Source organism: Acipenser ruthenus, chromosome 34 (genome assembly GCF_902713425.1).
Source record: "Acipenser ruthenus chromosome 34, fAciRut3.2 maternal haplotype, whole genome shotgun sequence".
NCBI classification, from domain to species: Eukaryota; Metazoa; Chordata; class Actinopteri; order Acipenseriformes; family Acipenseridae; genus Acipenser; species Acipenser ruthenus.
This window is the reverse complement of record NC_081222.1, coordinates 6,502,703-6,527,462: the sequence shown is the minus strand read 5'-3', so window position 1 is coordinate 6,527,462 and position 24,760 is coordinate 6,502,703. Positions and strand designations below refer to the sequence as shown.

General features: G+C 36.0%; 1 protein-coding gene across 1 annotated transcript in view; it reads left to right on the top strand.

Moving 5' to 3' along the window:
- Positions 1-810: 810 nt before the first annotated feature.
- The window catches only part of LOC117402159 (adhesion G protein-coupled receptor L1-like), a 267,345-nt gene continuing 243,395 nt past the window's right edge, over positions 811-24,760 (top strand). Inside the window, exon 1 of the mRNA XM_059006982.1 lies at positions 811-1,019. The gene's annotated coding sequence lies outside the window, so the exon portion shown is untranslated. The remainder of the gene's footprint in view (positions 1,020-24,760) is intronic.

Below are 24,760 nucleotides of genomic sequence, written 5' to 3'. Positions count from 1 at the left end.
TTTATATGACTAACGACGAACGTGAAGATAGGTGCACGTGAATCAACCGCGGCAAAAGACGACATAGAACATTACATTATTAAAATACATCTACAGCTTGCCTACTGGATTTAAGGGATTCATTCTAAAATCTAAACAAAAAACACAAACTAAGTAAAATGGCTATTTATTTCTAGGATAACATTTTAAATAAATAAAACGGATTATTTTTTTCTCAGTATTTTGATTGAGATTCGGACCACGGATTTTGAATTACTTGACAAGAAGACTTTTTTTTTTATAACCCCCAATATTACATCTTAGTAATAATAATAATAATAATAATAATAATAATAATAATAATAATAATAATAACTGGATTTGAACATCTTTCCTCTGGAATAAGATGTTTCTATATCGAAAAGCCATGGAATGGAATCCTCACCGAGCGTTGCTGAAAAAACCGTCTCCTTTTGCTCATCTGCCAGATGTCCAGCATTGATGGGACATGTTGTGTTCTCACAGAAATCCTTTTAACGTATTGAATCGCTGTGTTCAAGTTGTCTTATGGTATATGTGTGTGCTCTTTATGATCAAAATGGTCTGGTTCCTTGGCGGTCTTAATAAAACCAGAGGAAGCACAGAGCTGCTTGCAAAATCAAAGCCATTTTCAGCATCATATTATTGACTGCGGGCGAGATTTTTTACTTAAAAAACAAACAGAACACCGACATCTGCAAAGGGGAAACAGAAACTGACCTTTATTTTTGGTTTTGGTATTTGTCCATATTATATTCATATATTTTTATTTTTGGGGGAGGGAATATTTTTTTCCACATTAAAAACAAGCCCCCCACACACAGGCGCGTGGAGCTGGTGGCTGCCTGGAAGAGATCTTCTTATTAATTTTTAATCTTTATGCATCCGCAAGAAGCAGAAAGAAGGTAGCAAAAATAACAGAAATAAAAAGCGGAGAGCGCAGAAATAATGGACGAGAGACATTGAAGAAAGGACAGAGGAGGAAGAGCGGAGGCAACCAGGTAGGAAATGTATCATTTTTTTCTTTCAAAGAAATCCACTATTGCATACAATTGTCTGTCATCGTGGTTTATGGTGATGTGTGACACGGATAGTGAACGTTTTTATACCTAAATATGTTGTATAATTATATATTGTATCTGTATATGGCACACACGATAGGAAAACACAAGCGTGCGGTGTTGGCACGCATAGGTGTAACCTGCCTGGATTATTATGATTAATATTATTTTATTAATTTAATACAGCATTCCATGGCTCTACAAATTGCAATACGCCATTGGAACTGATAGTTTTTAAATTGTACAGCTATTTTTTGTATTATTATTTGTGCAGGCTACATCTGCCGGTATTTTTTGTGTTTGCTTTACATACATGATACAATGCGTATGCATGCATATTTACTAAAGCAACTACACCACAGTAAAACGCCGAAATGAGGCATGGGTTGAGTTCTGCATATTTTATCTTGGCCGCGGCGCTTCACTGTAGTGTCCTACTGTAATCAGAACCCGATTGCGCCATTGATCGCGGGGAGATGTGTATACAGATGACAAGTGACAAGCAGCGAGCACCCTGGTTTTTATTAATGAGCAGGTAATGGACTTCTATAATAAGGTACTCAGGCGGCGCTGAGGCGGCCGGGAGGTATTGCTGGCTTTGGGTTGTATATGTTGCCCCCCCTCCCCTTCTTTTCCAGCAGTGACACTGCGTACCAAAAACAAACCGATACCCTGCCCACATCGCCATAGCCTAAGTGTCAGGCAAGCAAAGACTGCATCAGATATTTACATTCTAATTGTTCCAATTTCTGTACAGATTCCCTTAAGGAAAATACATATTTTAAATTAATATACCGCAGATGTTTTTGATTACATTTCAGGTAAGGTAGAATGCAGGTACTGGTATATCAAAATGGGTTACCTATTGGAATATACATTATTTGCACATTGATATGGTAAAGCCTTGTATAAAGCATTAACATTGAAAATACAAGTAATTTCCTTGAATGATATTGCTTGTACTGCTATGGTTTAATGGTCCCGTCAGGATTGTATTATTATTATTATTATTATTATTATTATTATTATTATTATTATTATTATTATTATTATTATTATTATTTATTACGAGTAAGAGTAGCAGGAGTAGGAGTAATATCGATATTTGTGGTGGTAGTCATTGTAGTGTAATATTCACAGGTGTGCTACATAAAAAAAATCAATAAAACATCAAACCATATTTATATACATAGTCTACTGTGAATTCTGTACATATTGCCTATATGGCTGCCTGTGATTCTCAATTTAATATATCAATGGCCCTACTGTGCTGTGCAAATTAATGCATCCCTCCCATATTTACAGCACTATAAATCAGTCTGTAATTCTGTTGGTTTGCCAGTAATAACTGTCAATAACAGTCAAGTTGAGCTTTTTAATTGCCCAGTAACTATTAATATTGAAGGTCAGGGCTAGGATTTGGGTTGTAAAATGATTTGTTAGGGGTGTGTTAACATTAGTGTAAATAGTAAGGCATAATACACTATGACACCACTGCTGTGCATATATAGGGACTGTTGCTGTTTACACATTGTAGAGGTTTGAAGAGACATGGCCAGCTTATCTTTACATAACATTTCCTTGCTCTTTAAAATACAAACCCAGACCCACCTCCTGGACAAAGAAGCTGGACAAAGAAAGAGAAAATGCATTAGAACATTTAGCAGGTGTAGGATTTTTTTGGGGGGAGTAAGAAGTATTCAAATCATTATTACTGGAAATAAAATGCAACGGATCAACCTGTTTTTACAAGTAAACATTTCTAAATTCCAGTATTTAAGTGGATCATAACAGTATGCGCTACTTTTTGGGTTTGCTCAAAACATTTTATGGTAAGCATGTTGTAAACATTGTAGCGAGGACTGTGGTTAAACCATTGCTTAAATAAACAGATGTTGATGCTGGCTTTGTTTTATTAACATGTGTAACATTACAGCAGCCGAATGCGTGACTTCCATCATATACAGGGGTTACAGTTTTGTTCAGTGGCTTTGTGGTGTTTTGTTTCTGCGTGCTGCTGTAAAATGTCTCCGCCCTTTCAAAATGAAATTCCCGTCTCAGTGACGTCACAAAAAAAACCAAAAAACCATCAGGCAGTGAAATTCAATCCCTCCTCTATCCAATGGTATGGGAAAGTATGGCAAAGTATGGTGGCCCAGTAAGTCAAAGAAATGAAGTGTGTTTTTTATCGTGTTTACTGATCATGGGCCCAGAATGACACTTCAGTATGATCGTGTTTACACGATCACAGTCCTTAAAGGGTTAAATTAATTCCCTCCCAGCACACACTCGCGTATGCTACAGTACCCAATTTGACCGTGTGTGTGTGTGTGTGCGCGTGTGTGTGCGCGTGTGTGTGTATTCTACACATCTTTTTATGGGTAATTTACATTACTAATGCTAACTAAGATATATAAATAAATAAATAAATAAATAAACAAATAATAATAATAATAATGCACTTTCCCCAAAATTAGTAAAAAATATTTAATGAAACAAACAAAAAAAAAAACGTCACTCAAAACGATAGGCATATTTTACATTTTTCCAATAAACAAATAAAGAAAGACATTTTTATTTTTTTAAAGTGTTGATATTCTCTTTACAACCCCCAATAATAAAAACATAAGAACATAAGAAAGTTTACAAACGAGAGGAGGCCAGGCTTTACAGCTGTGGCCAAAGTTTTGCATCACCCTATATAATTAATAAATGTTACTTCATAAAGTTGAATGAAATCTGCTGAAATATGTTATGTTAACATATTGAGTAACATACCGCTTTGTAGTTTTTCATATAGTGTACTTAATGAAAAACTAACAAAAAATGAAAAATGTGACATTTTGAAATCTAACATGAAATACTGTACTACATAGACTTTTGCGATATCATTTAGTAGTTTTTTTGATTACATGATGTGAAATAAAATGTATAAATTATGTTTAAAAAAAAACAACAGCACTTAAACAATTTCAAATATTTGTTTATGACAAACGTATTGGCATCTTTACATTAAAAGTCTGTAAAAATTTAATAGAACTAATTAAAAAATATATTAATTGATTGAAACCCATTACAAAGTAATTAGGCTGCATTATAAAGTCAATAGCCAGAAAAGCAAGTAATTATTTCCAGCATCTGCTGAAGAAGAACGTTTTGGCAATACAGCAGATGATTGTCAAGACAAAGGAGTTGGATTCAAGTCTGAGAAAAGCACTCATTACAAACAAAGGAAATATCTACAGAACTGTATCAAAGAAATCTGGAATACCAAAATCCACAATCAGAGCAATACTCAAGAGTACCACAGAACAAATTCATTATATATATATATATATATATATATATATATATATATATATATATATATATATATAATCACGACATCACTGCGAGTCCAAGACCGCACCAACATCACCACGCAGGCCATCACAGTGACTGCCCATAACAGCGCTATGACTCGTATTGCACAATTGCAAAGCAGTTGCATTCCAGGTTTTATTACCAGCCCCCCATCCCATTTCCCAGAGTGTCCATTTCTCAATATAAACAGTGCTTGTTCCGCTATTCTGGCCTCAACACTGCCTTTGGTGTGTTTCTTTTGTCCGTCGCCACCACTATATGTAGAAACGTTCATTTTCCCGTTTGGCAGGGCACCTAAAAATGTAATCCTATAAGCTGCTAGAGAATAGATTTATACCGTGTGTGTGCGTATACAGTGGTCGTCCAAAGTTTACAAAACCTAATTTATGGAAGTGTAACACCCTAAAATTAATGTTGAATATATGTAGATGGTACATTCCCAAAATCATCCTATTCTTCTGTTTTCTAATATTAAAAAAAGTTCTAAAACAAAACACTGTCAGTTCAGCTTGTTACAGTTATGCACTGCTTTGTTTGTGTTGTGCTCTTGTAGCCCTGAATAAATATCTTTTCAAAGAAACAATAAATCACCATTTAATGTGTGCAACAGAAGCATACATTGGGATACTTTTGACAAACTACTGTGGATATTGGCCAATTGCAATATATGCTGAGCCCTTGAGGGTAAAGATATGAATGCACAATTAAATAATAATAATAATAATAATAATAATAATAATAATAATAATAATAAAAGCTTCTGCTCAGAACTCATAACAGGGGAATGGGGAAGAGCTGCAAGTCTCACGCTGTCACTGGAAGAACTGGATCAAGCTTGCGCCTTTGACAATTCAAAAATATCAGCAGATGTAAATATCTCTGTGATGTATTTGTAAGGGTCTTTTAATAGAGCATTTTATTAGACATAGTGTACAGACCCTGATTAACAGTTGTACTATTAAAAAATAAATAAATAAATAAATAAATAAATAAATAATAATAATAATAATAAAAACTACGTGCCCAGCAAGTACATAAAGGGGAATTATCTGACTATAACATTTTAATTTCAAACAACAAAAGCGAACTCTCTCTGGATAAAACTGTCATGCTAGAAAGAAAACAGTGGGTTCAGTAGGGATTCGACAGGGCAGAGAAGCAAGGACAACAATATAAAGTTAAACTCTTTGTTTAAAAAACAAATCTGGACAAAATATACATTAAAAAAATATCCAAACACGTCATGTCCTTGTATCGGTCCCCAATCCCGGATGTCCTGTGGAGGAGTAATCATATACAAATATATATAAGCACGTGCTGAATATCATTCTGCAACAAGTGAAAAACCAAAAGAACTGATATGCAGCCCAACTACATAAAAAATGCTTGTGGAAACACGCTTTTATTGCATGGAGGTTTTACTTATCGTATTTACCAGTCTAGTTATGATGGAGCTGTATGGGAACAGTGAAAAAAAATACTATAGTCTTCTGCAATCAGATAATCAATCAAGTTGGTCTCCATGTTGGCTCAATCAACTGTGCTGGGAAACCTCCAGCACTGCCAGATCACAAACAAAAACAACCTCTGTCCAAGGTAGAAAAATACCTTAGATTTGGACTGGAATCCTCTAGATTTTTAATTTTACAATATTGCGATAAAATGATGGAAAACAACAAGTATTCAGCATTCTTGAACACATTTCAATAATATGCAAATGAGCTTACCTGTGATTGGCTGTAACAATGTTCATTGTTTCATCACTGGTGTTTGAGAAGAATATATTATCCAGCATAAACATGAATGTGCAATGCATAAAGGTATTTTGTTTTAACATCATTAAAGTTTGGTGTTCTGAAAACATAGCAAGCATAGCAAAACAAAACAAAACAAGACTGGCCAGTCTTCCTCTGTATCTTGAGGGTAGACAACATCTGACCTGAAGCTCTGGAGCATTTCCTTTGATGGGATGAAAGTGCTGCAGTCCTAGTTTCGTCGCAAGAGACCAAAATGTATGGTCATGATTGCTGCTTCTGTGGGCACATGTAGCTTATTTCGGTGCTTTGTTTTCACAATGGCCAACTGTGAGAATGCATGTTCAACTACTGCATTGGAAAAGGGGAGGCTCAGCAAAGCCAATGCAAGTCGAGAAACATTTGAACACTTTGGTTCCCCCAAAACATTAGTTTCATTCATTGTGTTTGCCCAAAACTCCAAGGGACTGAGATCAGGTTTGAGCTTCTCACTGTAGCACAAGGCCTGCCATTCCCTCTGAACATCATCTATGGTGCCAGGAAAGACATTCTTGAACCGGTATGCTAAAGCAGTAATTCAGGGCTTTGCATCTGCCAAGGCATTCAGTGGCATCAGGGTTTGCATCATTAGCATTGTGCTCACATTCTCTGGGAGACATGCCTTCACTTCAGTAACCAGGGCTACGAGAAGATTTCTGCATCATACACAAAGTACATTGCAGAAACTGGCATGGTGGTTTTCAACTTCAGATTCAAGAAGCTCATCATCTTTGACGACACACTGCAGCTGAGCAGGTAGAACAATCTGCTGAAGAAGGGGTCGATAGTAAATGACAAAGTCCTTACTGAGTTTGGATGGATCAGAAACATCAGCTTGAAACATGCGGTTGATGGTGCAGATAGCTTTCAGTTTGTGAAGGAGAAAGGTAAGGCAGAGACGGCTGCTGGGGTCAGATAACATGTTCCATAATTGTTCAGCTATCTGGAACTCTTGTGATGGCATCTTCATGACTTAGCCACCTTGTGTCACATGGTCGAGTTAGTTTCAGAGGGTTCTCATCATTGATTGTATGGTCCAGATCTGAATAATCAAGCTGACACTTTGTGCTGTGTGTAAACCAGTTATGCACCTTTCGTACCATGAAATCAAGGTGACGAGGCAGGACATCTGTGGCTTTGCTGGCTACTAGGTGAAGGGAGTGGTAAATGCATTTTACCACAATTAAGTGTGGCACACAATCTTTCAGATGTTTTGCCACTGAATTATGACACCAACCATACTGTTGGTCCCATCAACACCAATGCCCATCAGATTCAAAAGTGGCAATTTGTCTTCATTTAAGGCATTCTTCACTGCGTCAGTGATTATTATGGCTGTCCCATCCTAGATCTCAATCATCTGGAAGAAGGTGGTTTCAATTTTTTGTTCTGATTCACTGAAATATTTAATCATCATGTCCAGGCACTTCTTCATGGTTATGTCAGTTGACTCATCAATGATGAGACTAAATGTGCTTGTCCCAACATCAGCGGTAAGCTCTTTGTGAAAATTTGGAGCCAAGACATTTTTTATCAGGCCTGTGCACTTTGTGCGATGCAGTCTCATTTTTGCTAGAACTGTTGCATTCTTGTCAAGTCGTGGCACCAGTTGTGATAAATAGTCAATAGTTTGGATGGCAGAATGTTCAGCCACATGAACTGCTAGCTGTAATTAAGCAGTTTTGACAGCAGCAGATGAGGTAGTTGTCTCTGGTAAGACTTTTTTGTTGTGCACTCAGGGATGACAGATGCTTTTTAGTTTTTGTATGGTCAAGCAGGTCTTTTCTTCGGGCACAGAGAGAAACTTTACAAGCCTTGCAAAACGCCTGTAATGGCCCTCCTGGTACAGCTTGTAACCAACCTGAAATAAATAAAAAGAAAATACAGTTACATGCACTTTACTGAAGCACTAGCAAGATTTATTTATTTGGTTATTTTTCTTAGTTAGCTACATTTGTAGTGTTTAATAATTAAGTTAATTAGTAAATATGCCATCATTAAAAAAATGCAATAGTATTTTGAATAAATATATAAGTATTACATTATTCCATTCAGAAATAGCTTGATATAAAAAGAGGTTAAATTACTGTAGTTATTAGGGATGGGCATTTTAAACATTTCAACTTCAAAGAGGTAGTGTCATGTTCAGTGTATTTTAAAGTTCCATTAAGCAAATCATTAAAAAAAAAAAAAAAAAAAAAAGATCCACTATGATTACTTTCTTTCACTCTGCTTCTACGTTGTATTTCAATGAATAGTTACATGTAGAACATTGAACAGATATATATAAGAACATAAGAAGAACATAAGAAAGTTTACAAACGAGAGGAGGCCATTCAGCCATTTGCTTGTTTGGTTGTTAGTAGTTTATTGATCCCAGAATCTCATCAAGCAGCTTCTTGAAGGATCCCAGGGTGTCAGCTTCAACAACATTACTGGGGAGTAGGTTCCAGACCCTCACAATTCTCTGTGTAAAAAAGTGCCTCCTATTTTCTGTTCTGAATGCCCCTTTATCTAATCTCCATTTGTGACCCCTGGTCCTTGTTTCTTTTTTCAGGTCAAAAAAGTCCCCTGGGTCGACACTGTCTATACCTTTTTGAATTTTGAATGTTTGAATCAGATCACCGCGTAGTCTTCTTTGTTCAAGACTGAATAGATTCAATTCTTTTAGCCTGTCTGCATACAACATGCCTTTTAAACATGATTATATGTACATTTCATTCTGTGCATATGATTCAGTGCATTTGTGAAAACCTCAAAATGAATAAACAGAATTGAAAAAAAACCAAAACAAATAAATAAGTACCGATACTAGTTAAACGCGTTGTGTAGTTATCATTACATTATAATAGATGTATGTACAGGTCAATAATTACACTATCCTTTTTTAAAGTTAAGTTAAAAAAATCTATTAAGTACTAAAGGGAAACCTAAATCTTACATTTGTATCCCACGTCTAGCAGTGGGATATCTTTAATCTTTAATTTTCAAATCAAAGTGTATCTACTGTCTACTAAAAACACAAGGACATAATTTTTGAACGCCACATATACAGTTAGCTGGTAGGGAATTATATAAATATTTATCCTTAGGACTAGATATCCCTTTCCCACAACAAAATAAATTCCTCTGCGATATATGCTTTTCAGTTGCGAAGTCGAATAAACATTACAGTATTTCACAGTAATCTACTTTACATGGGTTTGTCTTGATAGTTTTATTAATGATTTATCTCTAAGATGACCAGATTTACATGAGGTTATCATTTTCATAAACGTGTTAGAACTTTAATAAAACTACCCATATTATTGTTGTTATTATTTCAGTAGGCCTAATTATTGCATTAACATTACATTTTTCTGTAAACCATGTAGGCCGAAATGTGTTAAAGGCTTAGGCCTGGTACCATGTGGCGAAGGCCCGTAATATGAAACTAGGCTCTACACAACCAGACTATAGTATGAAAGTTAAAAACAAACAGGATTTTTTTTCCAGCCGTATCATGAACATAATTAATAATCACAGTTCCAACATTAATTCAAATAGAACAGATAAGATTTTCATTTGGAATAAGGTACAAACAGCTATACATAGAACAGTCTGGATCTAGAGACTTGATGTCAATGCTTTTAATTCACCTTTGAAAGCTTCTTCAGCTTCCCAAGCTTTTGTATATTTCTGTTTGTATGGTGGATGAGCCGTTGCGATGCGGCGGTGTGGAAGCACAAGCAGAAAAGAACTAGACCAGGGGTGTCAAACTCAGTTCCTGGAGGGCCGCAGTGTCTTCTGGTTTCCATTCCACCCGAGCTCTCAATTACTTAATTGGTCTAATGATTTGATTAATTGGACAAATGTAACACTTCTCTCCAGGTCTCAAAATGTTTCATAGGTCGTGTACCTTGAATGAAGTGCAGTTTTTAAATCATCAACTGTAAAAGACCTTGAAAAATAAGAAATATGTCCAAATGAACAAATAATTAGATCAATTATGTTAATTGAGAGCTTAAGTTGGAATGAAAACCAGAAGACCCTGTGGCCTTCAAGGACTGGAGTTTGACACCCCTGAACTAGACAGACAAGCCTGAGCATCGCAGATTGCAACATTGTATCTTTCTCCTTAGCTGGGATTGAACCGTTTTCTCATATTGGCACGTGATACTTCTACCACATATATTTGTAAAGGGAATGCTTGGGAGGGGTTGAATTCATCTTAAATTTGAGCATTTTTAATTATAAAAAAAACCTTAGAAACTCTTAAAATCCAGATTTATATTTAAACTTTGTTAAATTGTTACCTCTGGAAAAAACTGAGCAAGGGAGAAAAACCTCTAAATCTGGAGGGAAAACCTCTGATCTGGCAACATTGGAAACCTCCCAAAGCTGCCCTAGCTCCGTCTACACAGACCGCAGATTTTTTTTAAAAAATTTAGTCGTTGTCAGTTATTTTTATTATTTTCTCCCAATTTGGAATGGGCAATTATTTTTAGGCTCAGCTCACCGCTACCACCCCTGCGCTGACTCGGGAGGGCGAAGACGAACACACGTTGTCCTCCGAAGCGTGTGCCATCAGCCGACCACTTTTTTTCACACTGCGGACTCACCATGCAGCCACCCAAGAGCTACAGCGTCGGAGGACAATGCAGCTCTCAGGCAGCTTACAGGCAAGCCTGCAGGCACCCGGCCAGGCTACAGGGGTCGCTGGTGCGTGGTGAGCCGAGGACGCCCTGGCCGACCTAAATTGCATTACGATTATTGTGTTCAGTTCTGGTCACCTCGTTACAAAAAGAATATTGCTGCTCTAGAAAGAGTGCAAAGAAGAGCAACCAGAATTATCCCGGGTTTAAAAGGCATGTTGTATGCAGACAGGCTAAACGAATTGAATCTATTCAGTCTTGAACAAAGAAGACTACACGGTGATCTGATTCAAGCATTCAAAATCCTAAAAGGTATAGACAATGTCGACCCAGGGGACTTTTTTTTACCTGAAAAAAGAAACAAGGAACAGAGGTCACAAATGGAGATTAGATAAAGGGGCATTCAGAGCAGAAAATAGGAGGCACTTTTTTACACAGAGAATTGTGAGGGTCTGCAACCAGCTCCCCAGTAATGTTGTTGAAGCTGACACCCTGGGATCCTTCAAAAAGCTGCTTGATGAGATTCTGGGATCAATAAGCTACTAACAACCAATCGAGGAAGATGGGCTGAATGGCCTCATCTCGTTTGTAAACTTTCTTATGTTCTTATGTTCTTATGTTCTTATACTGTTTCATTTTTCTTATTTACGTATAAGGAGCTCACTGTAGAGCTGAATTCTGTGGGCTGAAATGTTGCAGCGAATTGTTAAAATAGTTTATCAGTGACTCTTCGTCTTCAGTGTGTCTAGGAATTAAGTTAACAGCTTGTGTTCTAGTGCACAATATAATGCATTTTGCAGCCCAGTAACTGTAAGATTGCTAACACGGATCAAATAAAGAAATAGAAAGTGATTATGGACATATTTCTAGTGTTTTATTTTTTCCACGGTTAGTATTGTGAAGGTCACTTTAACAAGGTCTTGAATATTAGACTAGTGGTTAATGCTTTTGAAACTCTTCCTTGAGCACATTTTTCTATTTAAAGGTTGTTATGTACTGTATGTACAGTAGGCAAAATCCTCTAATTCTAACTTCTCTTGATACAGTCTAGATGGAGACTGCGTTACTTATTGGCACTTCATAACAGAAGGCAATATACAAAATATGTTAATGGCTTCTCTTGAACAAATTATCACAAATAAAATAAAACATTTTAAAATGGAACAACTGTATTTTGGGGTTACATACTTTTTTGTATCTATAGCAGGTATGTACTAACCTTGCTTACCAGAAGAAAGCAAAAATAGATTATTTCATAAATGGATTAATCTGTTTGTCATTTAAAACATGGACTTGTACATATTTTTAAGGCCAATATGCATCCTAATCTAGTTTAAACTAAAATGTAATTTATTTCTTCAGACTGTATTTTCAATTCAAGCTATTTCCCTGCCAAATGATCTCAATGGTCGTGTACTGTCTAAGGGTAGCTACAATGGGATGAGGCTGCCTTTGGCACAATGGCACTGAGATCATATTTTGACATAGGAATGGTGAGTTTACACTCCTGGTAATCCAGTGCAGTACCATATCAGGACCAATGTACTGTACAATATTTGGTTCAAATCCAGTGTCTTGCCACTGCTGGTAACAGTGTGCTAATGGTTCTGTTGGGGTTTGTTCAGTCTTGTAACTGTAGATATTCCACAGGGCTTGTCAGTTATTCAGCCATCCCCATGACTGAAACAAACACAGCACATGTGGAACAGCATGGCCATTCTGTCCTTGGATTTGAATGAATGCAAAAACAGGTTTAAGCGTATTTTCTATTACAATGCAGATTATTATTATTTTTTTTGCCTACAGGACAAGTACAAAACAAATTGATCTTACCTAAATTCTGCTCCCCTGTTTAACTATTTTGATACCCCTCTCACATTTCCAGTTTGAGTGGGGGTATACAGCCCTTAGTAAGTCCTTGCTTATAATTCAGATTAATGCCTCAATGAGACTTTTCCCCCTTTAAATTTGGGTATAATGTATCTTTTATACACATAAGTGATATTATTACTATTAGAGGTCATTCTTAAAATTGCATTTAGCCTGAATACATAGTCAATTCTATTTCAGGTTGCAAACTCAGCAATTGTAAAGTGCATTTATTTATGTATCTATTTATTTGTATCACTTAATTGTTGAACTAACCTTAGATGGGTTTATAGAAAGTGTTTGGTGAAATGTGGGCTTTCACCAAGCAATGAAGTAATATTACAATAGGACAAGTAACTGGATTTTCATATAAAATAACGAGTGACCATTTTGAAGCAAGCAAAACAAGGGCAAATACAGTAATACCTTTTATTTGCTATATTTTGATAAGGAAGCATGCTATACTGAACCTATTTCAAGTTTGCTATATTTTGATAAGGAAGCATGCTATACTGAACCTATTTCAAGTGAAATGTGAATTGAAGCACATTTGGACAGAGAAGCAAGTTTGAACCAACCCAGTTACTGTTTTTCTTTTTCTTCAACAGTATAGAGAAAGTTAAACACTGAAATACTGACGGAATTGGAGCATGATTTCAAACACTGTTCCCAAAAGAGGAACATACCAGGTTTGAAAACCTCAATCCATGAATAACTTTAGACTTTATTTACAGTTTCCTAATAATTACAGTAGCTTCACATATCATTTTAATTGGTTCTTTACTTTTCTCTTCCTATTTGGTGTTTGCAACAATTCTGAAGGATTCTGTGTTCTCCAATATTGATTTTTGAATCTGTCGTTACCTGGCTTTGAGCTGCTTTGAGCTGCTTTGAGCTTATCTGGAGAAAGTGCTGGGACTGCACAGTCTTCCTCATTCCATTGGGACTGTATACAAAAGAGTGCCCTTAATGTTAAGGTCTTAAAGCAACATTATCACTGTATTCAGAAGTAAGAATTGAAGACCATTCTGAATGCAAGTGGCAGAAGCTTTTGGCATTGAATCGGTTAAAGACAAGATGCTGTTGTTTTTGCAAGAGAGAAAATAGACATGTGCTGGTGATTCTATTTAGGTAAAATGCCATAACATGTAAGTGTCCTTATTGTGCATTGTGTGCAGCACGGGCGAAAGCTCCTACTAGATCAAGAGGCGTTCTCGTTGCTCCAGGGTAACTGTAAAGTGTTACCCCCCTACAAGAAACACATTCATTCACCTTGGCTGTATCCCAGTGATTTTATTTAGAAACATCATCCTGATTGTATTCATATGTTTTATTCACATATCATGGACAAGGCTATATTTTTTACGGTTATCACAGATTTCCGTGACATTTACCCATTACTATGTAATATGTAGAATAATGTAAATATATACATATTTTTTATTACTTAAAAATAAACACAGCAATGACACACTACCTGTCACTGTATGCTGCATTCAGGACCCTGGCAGCTGGTTTGTTTGCTTGCGGTAAATGATTTAACACACTGCAGAGAGCTGCACGATTTCTTTAAACGAAAAAGACACCATCTGCATCAAAGATTGGAAACATTTCTGCTAAAGATCGCTCTGTCCAGTAGAAGAAGGGAACATTTCACATGCCTGTTGTTATTTTTACATGTATTTTTGTTTTTATTTCGTTTGATAATTCACTGATGGTGAGAATAGCATGTCTTCAAAGGTGGACATAAAAACGAAATATTCTACAATTTAGCAAGTACTGTTTTTCATTGAAATAGGAACATTTGTTATATAATAACTGTAGAGAAACTTATACAGTTTGAATGTAACAAAGACATTTTTTCTGCTTTAATAAATATGATGCTTAAACGTGAAATATCTTGAAATGCCTATTATTATTAGACAGTTTTTTACCATGAAAATAATACAGCCATAATCATGGGTCATTAATCAGCCAGCCTTCTGTACTTTTACGAGAGTGTTCACAGGAGAATGTGTCTGTAAGCATTGTATCAGATCATGCTGAATAATCCTAGTGCTCTGACTGAAATAGGTGGCGTAATGTGGGAACCGAAAATGAGCATTGTTGCAGGTAATCAATTGACTTCATTTACTAAGAATAATAAAACAGTTTTGCATTAAACAAACATCATTTCCTAATTACATTTACTATGAATATATGAGTAGTCTTGCTGAAGTCTTGGAAAATATTACAGAAATATCCAGTCTTCCTCTAGTTTCAAACACAAAACACAGAGAAAAACAGTCTAAATTCCAGGAGATTTTGGTGGTGGGATCAATACATTAGGCTTGCCAGTGTTTGTAAAGATACAGAACCCCACCCCTGAGTACCTACAATATAGATTTCAGCTTCGTAATAAAAACTATTACAGTTCATGTATATGTCTTTAAAGGGGTGGTAACCAAGCAGCATTTTAAAAGTAGTCCATGACAGTTACACGTCATGTAACTAGTTACAGTTGTAGTTACTTCTCAGACAGAGCTGTTTTTTCCCGGTGAAGATTCAGCTATTGAACCCACTTGTTATTCCTCTGACACCATTTTCTAGCAAGATGAGAAGTGCGTTCATGTGACTGTGGAATTGCTTTCTGATTTCAATGCCAAGCTATTCATGTTTTTTTTCACGTAAAATGTAATCCGTTACCTGTCAGAAAAAGGAACTATTATAGTTAAGTTACTGAAAAATGAAATCAGATAACAGTAATGCATGCCTTGTAATGTGTTACTCCCCAGCACTAACCAAGGTTAATATTTATTACCTCTTACTAGCACTTACAAAGATCCACTTGGGGCTTCTGTTAGAGACCTTTTTGGTTCTTTGCTTGGTTTTTCAGTTTTGAATTTGTTGTTAATGAAAAACAACTGAGAAAAATCATCATCACAATAAAATGTGAGCCAGTCAATGTTAATAAAGCTAATAAGAAAATTGATTTTAAGCATGAGTTAGCCCTCCTTTAAGGTTAGTTTAATTTCACATGAGGCTTTGACGATAGCGTATAAATGATTTTTGTATTGTAGCCCAGAGCTTTTTGTAGTGTGACTGTTGAATTCCAGGCCGCAAAGCAGCGCTAATTCAGTTTTGAGTCTCTCTTAAATGTGTGGCTTGTTGTAGCTTGAGGCTCATTAGACATTTTAAAATGCACAAATTAAATTCTAAAGGAGTTTATACAGGACCTACACAACCTCGGGGGTAATAGCTCAGCAAAGATTATTTGATGTGACTTTTTTGCGTTTTTATAATGCAGAAAATGTTTTTATTTTTATTTTATGGTTTAAAGAAGCAAGGTTTTCAAATCTTTATTACCACCAGCAATATTATCACTGACTTATTTTGTCCTAACAATCTTTTGGTTGCACTTGTTTTTTTCAAGGTATTGTTATGAACTGGAATCTCAGCCTATTGAACTGAATAGAGTGGCAAGAATTGCAAACGTAACTTTCAACTGAAGATCAAGCTCCGTAACTCATCAGCCACTAGGAGGGGAGCCATTTCACTCTCCCCTGCCTGATCAGAGCTTGTCCTCAAGTGTGAACACGATTGTGCGTCCACGAGGCTCAGGGAGTTTCAACGTCAGGCTCGTACCCGTTACCACTCGCTGTTCCCCAGGATCTGGAGTGATTTCACAGAATCACGTGTCTTTCAAGACAGCAGACATTCTAATGATGCAAAGAACACGGATATTTAATTACCCGTTTCAACCACAGGGGTCAGGATTCTTCCCATAGGATACCACTGTAATCAATTGGCATCTCAGCCCATTGAATTGAATGGAAAGGCGAGGGCTGGACGCGAACCACTAACCCTACAGCTCGAAGTCGAAGGTCTTGCTGTTCAATTAAAGAGCCAACTCTGCAGGTCATGCTGCCGTCAGTATTATTACCTCTTCAGCTGCAAGGAGCAGATTCATTACAATATGCAGGTTGTTTTTGTTGTTGTTTTTTTTATCAGACCTACAGCACAGGAAACACAAAAATTTTATTAAATCTATTTATTTGGCAGTGAAAATCAGCCAAAAAACATCATCATATCATTATTTTATATTAGCTGTTTCATATTTTGGAATTATACATTTTTATAGAAATTAATACTGACTCCAGTGTAATACCTGTATCCTACGGTGGTCAATTTTAATTACCTATGAATATTGGGATTTCTTTCTATATACAAAAGTCATCACCTAACTGGCACTTCATTTTGAATTGTATTTTAGATACATACATATACTGATTTCATGTTTAAAAACATGCCAAAACCGATATACATAACATGAGAATTGAGGAACAGTGATAATGTACGAGGTAAGACAATGGATTTTAAAACATTTTGTAGCACTTTTATAAAAGAGGACCAGTGATAATGTTGCTAATAAGAATTTTAAAATATTGCTCATTCCTTTATAACCCTATCCACTCTACTCACCACATAGTTACAGCACTGTCAAATAGGTAATTCTTTTGTGGGTGTAATGTAATTGACCTTGTTATAAAAGGTTCCCAGGGGCGTGCACAAGGAGGAGCAAGCAGGGGCACTGGCCCCTCCAATAATCATTTCCAAAGTATTGATTTCAATGTATTGCGTTTGCCCTTTCTGTCATTGACACTCACAAACTGAACGTATTCCTCATAACATGCAGTTATGGACGCGCATGTACTCGGTTTGCACACCTTCCCCCATGACGTGCAGTTAAGGACTGCCGCGTGTGTCCCCTGAATGTTTGAGTCCAGCTGCAGTAGTACAGTTAGTGGAAAAACCACACATTTTTTAAAGTATGCTATTTTATGCTAAACTGAAAACCTGAAAACTGTTAATAGACTAAAGGGAAAGCACTTGTGAAGCTGAATCAAGAATTTCAATGTCTTTGCCAGAACTCATGAAGGTCTGTAAAGAACACGACCTGGGACTCCTGTATCCTGATGTATTCGACCTGTTACAGCTGCAACTGCATAAAGACGTTTCCATGTTAAAAAGCTCCACAGCATATGGACTTTCATTGCAATGGCAAGTGTAATGCTATTTATTTATATAACCACATCAACACACGCACACTATATATATATATATATATTGTTCAATGCGCCCCCCCAATAGCGGTCACATTTGTATTCCTGCGCACGCTCCTGAATGTTCCCATTTTTGGCTTGTGCAAGGAAAAAGTTTCTCATTTTTGATCAATGATGTGTTGGAATTGGGAATTGATTTTAAAAAGAGTGTAATGTGTACAGAGAGCACATCCATGTTATTTCAGCGCAATGATTTAAATAAATTGAACATTTTAAATTTGTTTGTGTTTGCAATTGTATTTATTTATTTTGTATTTTTTGTTTTTTATTAAAAACCATGCACCTTGTTATTTAGGACAATGTCTGTCTGCAGAAATGTCCAGTGTAGCAATTGATGAACACAACTCAGTACCTCCATGATTATGTGAAAGAAAAAGTAAAATGATGTGATATTTTTTACAAAAATGACAAATTATGTGACATTTTATGCAATATTAAATCAAACTATTTTATTATAGTAATAGCAACTTTGTATATAGCAAGTAAAAAAGCCTTTAAAGGCAAACAAGTCTAGAATAGGGGCAACAGTGTGGAGTAGTGGTGAGGGCTCTGGACTCCTGATCGGAGGGTCGTGGGTTCAATCCCACGTGGGGGACGCTGCTGCTGTACCCTTGAGCAAGGTACTTTACCTAGATTGCTCCAGTAAAAACCCAACTGTATAAATGGGTAATTGTATGTACAAATAATGTGTAAAAAATAATGTAAATGTATGTAAAAATAATGTGATATCGTGCAACAATTGTAAGTCGCCCTGGATAGGGGCGTCTGCTAAGAAATTAATAATAATAATAATAATATGTATTTTTGGAAGAAAAAAGTTTTTTAGTCGTCAATCGTCAATTTTCTGATGTGATTCACCACACAGTTGCACAGACACTGATATGTATCCATTTCAATGACGGCCTGGGGCTTTCATATCAGTATCGGCTCTCGCAGTCCGGTGCAGAACGGTGTTTGACACAGAAACAGGGCACGAGTGGTGCACAGGGGAGGGAGGACAGGGGTTCTTAAAGGAGTTACACCTGTGAGCATCACAATACTGAAGCGTGGGTGTAATACACAGCAGAGCCTCCAGAAATCTTTCACATGGTACTCAAAACTGAACCACACGACATCCCATCTCATGCCGATAATGACTCTGCATCAACTTGCTGTAAAGTGTTTCAGCCTGTCAGAGAGCTGCATTTCTATCTTTTCCTTAGTTTCACATCACCTACAGTGTCACATTAGAAAACTGTAATCAAATTGCATCATTGTTTCTAAAAATCAGTAAACACAGCGCACTGCCATTGAGGCAGAACAGCTACTACACTGACAGCCACATAGTCCACAACAACAATAAATGGTAGAAATAAACCTATTTGAAATACAGACCTAAACTAGGGGAAAACACTATCTCACAAATCTGTTATGCTGGTTCCATTTCTAATCATTGCTCTCACAATCACTACAAATAATGTAATCATTACTCTCCCCCTAAGCATGGCATATAAACATAAACTTATTTTGTATCTTACACATTGTGACAAAACAGGCAGTTCAAAAATTAAATCAACAATAATAATAATAATAATAATAATAATAATAATAACACAACTTGGCAATTCTGTGTCAATGATTAGGAAATGTATTTTTGCATTCCCACTGGATCAATGTGCTTGCTGTTCACACTTACCTGCGAGCAAAGAGTTATTTTTTCAGGACCGAGTTGTTTGTGTTCACAATGCAGTTTGCAAGTGCACTCGGCTCGTTTATATGGTGTGTGAACCAGATGTTTACAATATCCTGCAAGGCATATTGAAAGATGACAGCTATTAATGTATTACTCCAGTTTTTATATAGCATGTTTTAGATTCTTACATATTGCTGTGATAAGAAAGCACTGGGGGAGCACTTCGCTAATTTAATAAATACATTTCTTGAATGCCTACAGTAGGAGAATGCAGTACCGAACCAAGTGCAGACCAAACCCGAGTCTAAACGGACCCAGTGTGAACACAGCGACACTGATACAATGTAACTATTTTCTCAAGGCTTCAACCGAATTTATCTGCTTCCATTTTCTCATTACTACCACTAAATAAAGAGTACAATCCTATACATTTACAATGTTTGTTTCGCTTCAACCAATTGCAGCAGATTATATGTGAGTCAATTTTGCAATCCAATGGTACAGGCGCCAGTGGTCTTACAGATACAAGATATGAATGATTACAATTTTCAAAATTATGCACAGTACAACAAATTATGCGAGGGATCATTGATTATGCGATTTTTATTGCATAAACACATAATCCTGGAGGGACTGACAACTGTAATCCATGCAATACCTAGTAATACTGTATATTGTATAGAGTGCCACTGTTCTTGTATCAATGGGCCATATTTTCAAAGCGTTTACTTCAGTCCTTAACTCCTATTTTTGGAAAGAGGTAAAATACCTGTTAATTTTAGAAAAGTAGATTTTTTTTTTACTACTAAGTAATATAAAGTCCTCAAGGTGTTTCTCATTTTGTAAAATTAAGATTAATTTTTCTCCTTTCAAAAAATAAGTGTAAAGACTAGAGGGGACACTGTGTTTTAATGTAGTCTACTTATTGTCAACACTTTTGCACATTCCCTTTAATCGTGTTTTTAAAAGGGTTAATTGTACAGTCAGCGTCGCCTAATCGGGATACTGATAATCGGGATTGCTGCTTAAATGGGATACAACTCTGGGAGACAGTTCTTCCCAATGCTATTTATGTTTAATTGAGACGTCACTGTGTTTAAATGGGATACAGTATTTTCAAATGGTGAAAGGAGATCGCTTTTCAGAGCAAGACAGGTCGCGTAGCGTAGTGCAGTGAGTACGCGATTACACTGTGACTTGCATACATTGCGTAAACCATGTTGAACCCTTGAAGAAGGAGGAGTCTCCTGTGGTTTCTCAGGAAGTTGGCATGTCAACATTGCAGGTGTGATTTAATTTAGTTTAGGATTAAAAAAAAAAACAGTGACTTGTATTTTAAATTATGTGTTTAAAATTCAGTCGTAATGTGATGTGATTTCATTCTTTTTTCTTTTCATTAAGAATCAAAAAGTGGAATCGTTTAATTGAGACAGCTGCTTATTCAGGATATTTTTCCTTCTACCGAGGCGTCCCGATAAAGTGGCTCCAACAGTATTAGGAAAATGTTGACAATCTAGATTTAATAGACACACTTTTTTATTGAAAAAAGTTAAGCAATGCTAGTGTCTTCATTGTCAGCTCGTCTGCCAGATTGGTATTGACAGAAAGGGAGAGAGGCGAGTGATTCAGATCCTGCCATAGACAGTCGCATGATGGATGAGGCTCAAATGGATAGGATATTAATACTGGTATATAGATCTGGAGAGTGGATGGACAGGTTATGGATGGAGAAAATGATGGATACTTTGGGTAGATGATGATAATCCCCGAGATTATAGATGAAAGTGTCACCAATCGAGGGGCTTGAATTTGCAACACTGACATTTTCACAGAAGGTTTATTTATTTATTTATTTATTTATTTTTTAAATTTAGTATCCCCTTCTGTTATCCCGGTGATATGGTGGTGGCATACTTAGGGACGTCACATTTTACATATATTTACATATATATACAGTCGCAGACAAAGGTATTTGGGTAGTTACAAAAAATGAGAAAAACAACAAAGAAGTGATTTCTATAATTACTAATTGTTCTATTGAAAGATAGAAAGTAGAGGTTCAGCTTTATAATAAAACAACAAATTATTACATACATGCATAAAATGAAAAATAACATGCAAAAACTAATTTCATTTTGTATTTTGGCACCCTTACATTAGTATTTTGTGTGCCAACCCTTAGCTTACTTTACAGCTTGCAGTCTTTTTTGTATTTTGAAACCAGTTCCTGGCATCTTTCCAGAGATATTTTTGCCCATTCTTCAACACATACAGCTTTGAGCTCTGCAATCAACTTTGGTTCCCTTTTTGCAACAGCAGCCTTCAAGTCAATCCACATCATCTTGATGGGATTCAAGTCTGGGGACTGAGATGACCAATCCGTAACTGTAATCTTCCTTTTTTTTCAGAAATTCTTTTGTAGACTTTGCAGAATGTTTAGGGTCATTATCCTGCTGGAATTCAACCTTCCTCCAATAATGCTAGCACTGGGTAACAATACAAAGGTCGCCATTGCATGAGGAAGAAAAACAAGCCCATACCATCACACAACCTCCACCATGTTTAACACTGGGCATGATGAACTTTTCTTTAAATTCTTCTCCTCTCTTCCTCCAAACATATTGTTGCTTTCTTGGTGAAAAAAGTTATATTTTGGATTCGTCTGACCATAAAATTTGTTTGAAGAAATCATCAGGCCTCTTCAAGTATTCAATGGAAAACTCCAATCGCGTTCTTTTGCGCATTGTTTTTAACAAGGGTTGCATCTTGGTTTTTTTACCCATGGACATCCTGAGTTGCTCACTCGTGAATTTCTGGACCATCTTCTCTCAATTCTTGTGTCAAATCTTTTGCAGTAATCTGAGGATTTTGCCGGGCTGCTCAAACGATTCTTCCAGATTTTGCAGAAATCTTTCTTGGTCTTCCACACCTGGAGCTAGTTGCAGTAGTTGCTGTTCTCCTGTGTTTGTCAATAATAGCCCACACAGTGCTTTCGGTAAAACACGTCTTTTTGCTATTATTCTGGTTGTTTCTCCTTTTTCGTTTAGTTGTATCACTGCCATTTTGAGATCGTTGCTGTACTCTTTAGTTTTAACCATTTTTGTTGCTTTTTTGAATCACAAATTAGTTTTCAGCACTTGTTCATTATGTATTTATTTATTCTATAATTATCATCAGGTTTTGTCTGTGACTGTATATGTGTGTGTGTGTGTGTGTGTGTGTGTATATATATATATATATTAGGGGTGAGACGATACACCAAGCCACGAAACGATACGTATCGCTATACTAATGAAAAACTCATCTCTACTTGACGGACTTGAAAATAATTACAATTTCAGTCATACAGACACAGATTCAGTTCAAAATAAATTATATTTCCCACAAAGTAGCAAACCACTAGTTTGAATTTGAAGACAAAGCAGTATGTCAACTAGAGTTCCTGGGATATCCATTTTAGCTGAATTAACCAAATCTCTTTACCACATTCCTGAGAGAGGAAAAAAATACTAAGAAATGTGGTAACTATTAAAGTACAAACTTTGTTCATGTGTTTCTTTAGAAAAATCTAAATATGAAATTTCTCAGCATCAAGTTGTGATGTCTAATCAATAACAATTTACATCTTTTTTAAAAAGTACATCAGCGTTTTTGCTTGCATCATACTTAACTTTAACTCAATAGATTATTGTAAGACTTGTATTATTATTATTATTATTATTATTATTATTATTATTTCATGCATTTTATCACTAAGTATTGTATTTTTGAAGTTAATGTTGAGTATATTATTTTATTGTGTATACTATTCTACACTGTGCTGTTTTTAAATGTGGTTAGAAATAATTGTATTTATTAGATTAAAATTAATGATACAATTAGTCATTTTCATCAGGATTCAACATTCAACATTTCTTTAAAGAAAGTAACATATTCAACCAAATCAAAGTTTAAGGGTTATTCAACCAAATAAAAACATTATCAGGGCGCACTGAAAGGTGAGCAAATATAAAATAAAACTTGTAAGAAATGCGATTTGTTTTGTGATCTATAATAAATAGCTTTATAGGAACCAGGAAACGTTCTTTTTGTGAAAACAAGTCCATTCTTATCGCCTGTCCTGCCTCACAAATGACAGACTTTCCTCGTATATATTAAAGAATAATTTACACCGGATTATGATTAGGATGCATTAAAAGAAGAGCAATACATTAAAACAGGTAAAACGAAAAAGAAAAACATATAGCTATCTATGTATATGAAATAAAATGCCTTCTCACAAAGGGAGACAAAGAAATATATAGCATTTGAATACAAAAACTAGTAAAATTACAGTCATAGCCGCGAGTTTCTACAGACATTGCTCGCTTCCTGATTCCTGTCTGTCTCCACCTCCTCTACACTCCCATTGGCCAGAATCACTGCTGTCTCAACTACCATTGGCCAGGTAGCATTTCTGTAGCCTGTTATGAAGTCTTTAGTATTGTCAGTATTCCCTGCTTACTAGCAATGAAACACAGAAAAAAACTTTCTTGTTATTATTATTATTATTATTATTATTATTATTATTATTATTATTATTAATGTTTTTACCAAAGTTTAGTTTTTTTTCAAAAAATTTCGTTTAACTTTTTATTATTGTTAAGTCATTTATTTCACGTTTTTGTCCGTTGTAAGCTACTCATTTCAAGCTTGTATCGCGATACACGAAGGTGTAACGTATCGTGTTGTAAAGTATCGCGATGCACACGATGAACTGTCTCACCCCTAAATATATTTATATAAAAATTATTCTTTCGAATTTAAGACGCCCTTTGAATTTAAGACGCAGACCAAATTTCCCACCCTCAATTTGAGGAAAAAAAAACATTGATAAAGCTGCATTTAGAAAGATCCAACCTGAATTATGCATTTAAGAATAACAACGTATGGAGGCAGTTTGCAGCCGTCTGCTGTCACACACAGCATTACAGCTATATGCTGCTTCTCATTTCAACTCTGCTGTCACACACAGCATTACAGCTATATGCTGCTTCTCATTTCAACTCTGCTGTCACACACAGCATTACAGCTATATGCTGCTTCTCATTTCAACTCTGCTGTCACACACAGCATTACAGTTATGAGCTGCTTCTCATTTCAACTCTGCTGTCACACACAGCATTACAGCTATATGCTGCTTCTCATTTCAACTCTGCTGTCACACACAGCATTACAGTTATGAGCTGCTTCTCATTTCAACTCTGCT